Source organism: Alligator sinensis, unplaced genomic scaffold, assembly GCF_000455745.1.
Source record: "Alligator sinensis unplaced genomic scaffold, ASM45574v1 scaffold784_1, whole genome shotgun sequence".
NCBI lineage: Eukaryota > Metazoa > Chordata > Crocodylia > Alligatoridae > Alligator > Alligator sinensis.
This window is the reverse complement of record NW_005842318.1, coordinates 1144116-1150829: the sequence shown is the minus strand read 5'-3', so window position 1 is coordinate 1150829 and position 6714 is coordinate 1144116.

Genomic DNA, 6714 nt, shown 5'->3' with positions numbered 1-6714 from the left:
AATGCATGGCCCATATTGGGCAAACATACTGATAGGATCCTAACAAGAATAGGTTAGTGTACCCCATCTGAATAAGATATGTGGTAGTGCCCATGGAATATAGTTCCCCCTCAGTGCCAACTCTTTTTCAAGTCATTGTAAGTCGTTATACTGAACACATTTCAACTTCCTCTTCTCTACTTCAACTGAGCTATGTTGAACAACTGGTGGCAGTCATGAGTGGGGGCTAATTAGCACATGGATCCTTTGTGGGAGGTATCTGGATTATACACACATACTGAGAAGTGCTGAGTTGTGGGGTTACAATGGTTTGATACACTGCTGACTCTGATGGAGCCCAGCCCAATGAACTATATGGTAAATCATGAACCTTTTGGCTTTGGTCTAATATCATGCATAGTTTGTACTATATAAAAGATGGTGCAAAAGTATTGCTTAAAAGTGTGTTTATGGAGTACCTTTGCTAAAACTTTCAACCGTTTCAAAAAAGATAAAGTGCAAACATACTGGATAAACTAAGTCTAGGGGTACCTGTAGTAATTTTCCTATATGTAAATTACTATAGGTATGTTTATTTCAAGGTCAGTGTTTCCCCCTCATTTCCATGTGCTCAGGGTCTGGTAGTAATTTGGGGGGGGTGGGCATGGAGAAGCTGCAGAGAGAAGTTTATGGGTTTCACAGGGTGGGGAGAGGTAGAAGGCACAGGAGCTACCTAACCCCCAGATTTATTTTTCCTACTGTAGCAGTAGGAAGGGGACAAACTAAAGGCAAACCTCCAATAAATATGATTCTGTAGCTAGAAAATGATAACAGATGTATAACTTGTACAAATATAGAATCTAATTATTGGGGAGGGGTCTTATATTCAGGTTCATCTTATATTTGTGTGTATGCGGTAACTACAACAACAACCAGTGTCATTATTCCCATTTTACAAATGGAGAAACTGAGGTCCAGTGGTAGTGTGACTTATCCGATACTCTCCAGCAGTTTGAGGGAAGAGGAAGAACTAGAATCCAGTCTCATTAGTCACAGCCCACTGCTGTAGCCCATGGAACATACTATTCTGAAGAGAAACTGAAATGAAACTACTTATATGTTTAATGATAGACACATGTTTAAATGCCTAACTTGAAGAAGCAAGGCCAGTATGCTCAGCAATACCTTCATGTTAGTTCTTAAAGAGAAGTCAATGAAGGCTGTAGATCAAGCCTTAAATATGCAGCTCATTAACACTGCCACAAAAGCTCTTCTTTTGCTGCAGGACTGGAAATTTTGAAACATATTTGGCCCAGTTCCAAAGAAGGAACTTGCTTAGCACCAGACTAGCACTGCCTTCAATCTCAATTCCACATAGGGTTATAACTATTATTTAATTAGAGAGTAAAATCTACTATTAATTTTTAATGTCATACTCTTTTAATAAGATGGAATTATGGCAGCAACAAGCAACAATTAGACAAATAGAATTTTCTTTTATGTTTTGCAGGGTGACCCTGATGGCTTAACCATTTAAATGATTGAATCAAGTAAGATAAAATTAGGTTTAAGTTGACTCCCCTTTGGGACTATAAGGCCATAGAAGAGTGTAAAATATATTCTAAAAATTCCATTAGCAGAACATATTGCTTACACTTCTGTAAGCAGGGAAGTGTAAGCAATAGGTGGGAAAATGGGAGAAAAGCAAGAAAAAGGCACCCTGCTAGACCAGAGAGACTCCTGAGTGGTTCATGCTGCCAAGGCAGTTCCTTCATTCTGCATTAGACAATTGCTGAATAAAAGCAGAAGAATGGATCAAAGTTTATTTCTTCCCCCTCCCACCAATTGCTGAATAAAAGCAGAAGAATGGATCCAAGTTTATTTCTCCCCCCCCCCCCCTGAGTGCCCTAGCCACTAGGTTAGCGAATTGAGCTCCCTCTCATTTGTACTCGTCCTGGACCCAGCCCCCAGCCTTCCTGCATTGTTGGCTGGCCAGGGTACAGCAGGAGAAATGGACCCCTTTCTCAATCTAGCCCATAGTCTAATGCTTAAAGATCAGTTCTGGAAGGTGAGTGACATGAATTTGAATCTCAGTCTGAGGAGGTTTCAAAAAGCCAGGAGTCCTGTTTTCTGGAAGAATAATGTTACCACTCGATTTTCAGGCAAAGGATGGGTGACAACAGCATCATCACATCCTCTTCCTCTTGCCTTGCTTTCAAATTAAAATGATTGTGGCTGCTCCCCAAAACTGATATTTTTATCTTGGGCAAGTGTAACAACTTCTCTCATGAACTAGTACTGTACTGCTTTTGCTTTTGGCACATACCTTTAACTAAACTTTAATAGTGATATTTCCAAATCTTTAATGTGAAATCATGCTGAGGAAAGGGCCCAGATTAACAGCTCTGGAACCTGAAGTCTGCTATTTATCCAGAGAGCCAGTACAATATAGGCAATGGGAGTCTGAGTTACCATGTCGCCAAAGAGAACCAAGTCTACCATGCCTGGGACAGCCAGGAATTTTCAGTAAGTATACCAACTGGAGCTACAGATGAATGGGATATGGGTTTTTTTCATAAAACCATTTATTAACACAATATATGCTGAACACAGTGCTGTCAGTGTGTTGAGTCTGTCTATGCTAAAAAAGGTTTGCTGGCATAGATATGTAAGCTATGTAAGCTTGTGTATGACTCTACCCAAGGTGGCCCCAGTGGCGCCCCTTCATGGTGCAGTTCATGCAGAGAGAAGAGGGCCTCTGCTGTTCATGGAAGGATGTGTAGTGAAACCAGCAGAAAAAAGCTCTTCCACCACCATAGACTAGTTATGTTCAATTTTTTTGGCTTGTGTATGCCCCAGCCCCTCCACAAATGCCACTCTGATTCCTGCCCCCACAGGTATATGAGTTTGCACCCTGGGGTGCTGGAATGGAGGTAGGGGGGCCTTGAGCCCCTGGCTGTGCAGAGCAGAGTGGAACAGAATTCTGCTGCAAGAGGTGGTGTCACTGACAGGTTCCCTGGCAGTGACACCTTTCCTGGTCCTCCAGTTTTCACAGTTTTATACATAGAGCAATGACCCAAAGCCCTTAATTTAGCAGCAGGTGCAGGGCCAGGGGAGGATGAACCTGGCTCTTGGAACTGTCACCTGATGACTCCCCCAGTAGCAATATCCTGCCCCTGATCCACTTCACATGGCCAAAGGCTCAAGCCCCACTGCCTCCATTCTGGCTCCTCCTTTTGTTGAGAACCCAGGACTCACAGGCCACACCTGGTAGCTGCCCAAGCCACTTGCACACATGCTACAACTTGAACGCCCCTGCCATAAGCCCTGGATTACACAAGCGTTGGACTCATCTATCCCATTCTGCCCCTCTTGGAACTTAGGCAGAGCTTAGGCACTTCTTCAACTTGCATTAAAATCATGATGAAGCTCAAGAAAGAGTTAGATGCAAAGTTGTTCAAGACCAAATAACTTCCACACATGTGGAAGCCTAAGTTTAGGCACATTGGAAATGTTCAGGAACAAAATGTAAGCACTGAATGAATATACATGCCCAGTGGGTTTTGCTGCTACTGGAATGGAGAGTTTTCAGATCTCTTATTTTTAGATTTGCATGTGGGAAGTCTGCTGAAGTCCTGTTTCTAGCACCTAAAAAGCCTTTCTGTATCTCACCCCAAATCCCTTTTTATACATCTCCTCTATCTGGGCCATGGTCAGAGAGCAATACAGCAGGGCTCAGAAGCACTAAACTCACTTGAAATGACAAATAAAATCAGGCTGCAAGTGTGATAAGATAAACTCTCTGAGGCTCTCCAGTGACTTGGTTATACTTATAAACAATTTGACCCCTGACCTCTGGCAGCTGGTCTATATAGCAAGTTCTCTGAACTTTCCATGTTGCAAGAGCTCTATAGAAAAATCCCATTTTCTGTGAAGTGTGCTTCTCCCATTTGAATGTTTTATTGATGAAGAAGTAAATGAAACTGTCTTGTGACTTCTGCCTAACTTAGTAGGCGCCGTAATATAGCTTTAAAGCATATTAATGCAGCTTTAGGCATGATGCGAGTTACGTAGCATTGGCTTCATTTTAGAGTCTAATGTTTTCTGATGAGTTGCTCAAGGTCTATTAAAACTATTCTCAATAGTAAAAATGGCATCTGCCAAAAATAACTATACTTTGCATACATAGTCTTGATATCAAATGTGCAAGACTGGACCCCCTATCTCAAAGGGAAGGGGACTTTCTGTGGTTTCATGGACATATGCTTGAGTCAACAGCTACTCTATCCTGAGATTCCCCAATGATTTGCCCAAGACCTTGGAGTTTCTGATGAGGTCAGAGTTTGAACCTGATGGCAAGCAGCAAATTTTCAAGTCTTAGACAATCTGGCATGTGCTCTTGGGAAGAAGGAAAAATGATCCATGAAGTTCCCATCTGCCTGACAGAAGAAACATCTGTAGTAGTTATGACTGGCATGAGTTCAGTAGCAGTGGAGCTTTACTGTTGGTGATCTCTGGACTCCCAAGTCATAATACCCGTTCACTAGTAATGGCTACAAATGGAAATTACTTTAGAGGCTTTGCTGAAGAGTGGATTCTATCAAATTACAGCCTAAGAAGTAGGGGTCCAAACATTTAAGAGTTTTAAAGGTTGGCGTGAAGGGCAAACATGAAAATTGAGTTAGTCACAGAAATATATGCTGAGCAGTCACAGCTAACCAAACTATGAGTGTTATTAAGAAAAAAATAATTTCATACTGGTTCCAGATTCATATGACCACAGGTGAGCCTTTCTAAAAATCTCAAGCACTGGATTAATGTATATTTCTAAATCCGTTTGGCTCGTTTTCCCCCCCACCCCCCAAACCCCCATTATAAGACTCCTTTGATTGTCTTATTTGACCCCTATCATATTAAGCAAATCTAAAATCTTTTTTTTCAAATACATGTGCTTTTATTTTCCTTCTATTGCTTTCTGGATGCTATGGTATTATTTTCTAAATGTCTATCAACAAGCTTTATTTAAATGTAAATGATAAACTGTATTTCAGGCATTTCTGGAAACAAAGATCTTTCTAGGATACTTCTGCTAATCAAGCTAGTTAACATTCCAATAGAAGGAGACATGGACAGAAAGCTGTCATGTTTTAACAAGAAAGCAATTCTGAAGAATGGGTTTCCAGCCCTGACCACCCTAAAGGAAACTACAGTGCTGTGCTTAAGTGTATTATGGTAAATGAAATTATGGGCCAGATCCTAGAGCTGCACTGATATACCTGCTGGTAATGTATTTACACCAATATAATTGGAATATGGACATAGCATATAATAGCATTACCTAAAATAAGAAGTCTGGAAGACAAAAAAGATAATGTGATTTAAAAAAAAAACCCAGAAATTGTTAATCTGGAAACAATGACCAAAATTCATTTCTGCTGTAAATCTTCTTTAAAATGAAATTAATAGAGATATTAGCAGACAATTCATCCCACTGGCTGCATCTACATGCATGCTTTACTGTGAAGCAGACTAATTAGCTGTGGAGTAAGGTGTGCCATCAACATGTGCAATGTAGGCCTCAGTATACTAAAGCTGCCATAAGATAGTACTGTCAGGGGCAGTACTGCCTTACAGATGAGTAATTCACTGCAGTACGGATGCTGACTGCAGGTGTAAATTGTGCCCAATCAGCCCAGCCAGCAGGGGCCAGACTCCTGCCTGCTGCCTAGTCACATGGCTCCATACTTTCAGCATCCTCGTGTCCCAGCCAGTCCCTCCACCACCCAACATCACCCTATTGTTTTGCCACCACCCTATTGCTGCTCTTTGGGTTTTGAAAATGTCCAAGCTAATCTTTGCTTTTGTAAATGAGTTATATTTTTAAACAATACACATAATATTAATTCCCAAATAAAAATGTAAGTTAAGATTTGGTTAAAGTTAGAAATCCATAAAGAAATATCTGTTAATTTATAACAATTTTATTTGAAAAGTGAAGTATTTTTTAAAAATAATCTTTTAAAAGTGAAGAAATTATCATTTGGAACTAGCAGTTAAGCTCCTTCATCGCTGATCATCCAAATTGAAGTGTGAAGGTTAACAACTATGTCAAATATGTCATAATTGTACCTGTGCTTTTTTCCTAATTATTAAAATGAATTACCTGTCACAACCCAGTGATTTTGGTGCCTTGGCACAATGGAATTTTCTTGCCACATGAGAGCCTCTTGCACAGCGAAGGATTTTGCTGCACAGAAGAACCTTGGTGCAAGAGAGTTCCCGCCAATTTGCAGGGTGCATTTCTTCTTTGCAGCACAGAAATGCACGGTGCAAGCAGTTCCCGCTATTCGAATGCAAATTTGTGTCCCGCTATTGGCTAGTTCTAAATTATTCCTACATGGCAGCTAGTAATTGGCTTGCTAGCCGTTTAAAATTTCGTGCGGCTTCCGCCCAAGTCGAAGAACTTTCAGCACGCTGCAGAGTGCCTCTGAAGAGATCTGACTTGCGGCTGCCGATCGATAGACTGATCGCTTATCGATCCTTCTTCCCGTCGCCGAGCACAATCCCAGACGTACCCTTTTCCCGCCGGCTTAAATTGCGGACGGATTAACTGGCTTGGGCCTCGCCAGCTGAAACAACTCACATAGTTGTTCAGACGACCGGACCATCTGCGTCGCAACTACAAGCGGCGTAAGTAAACGTTTTGCAACCATTAAACCTTGTCTGCCTCTCCCA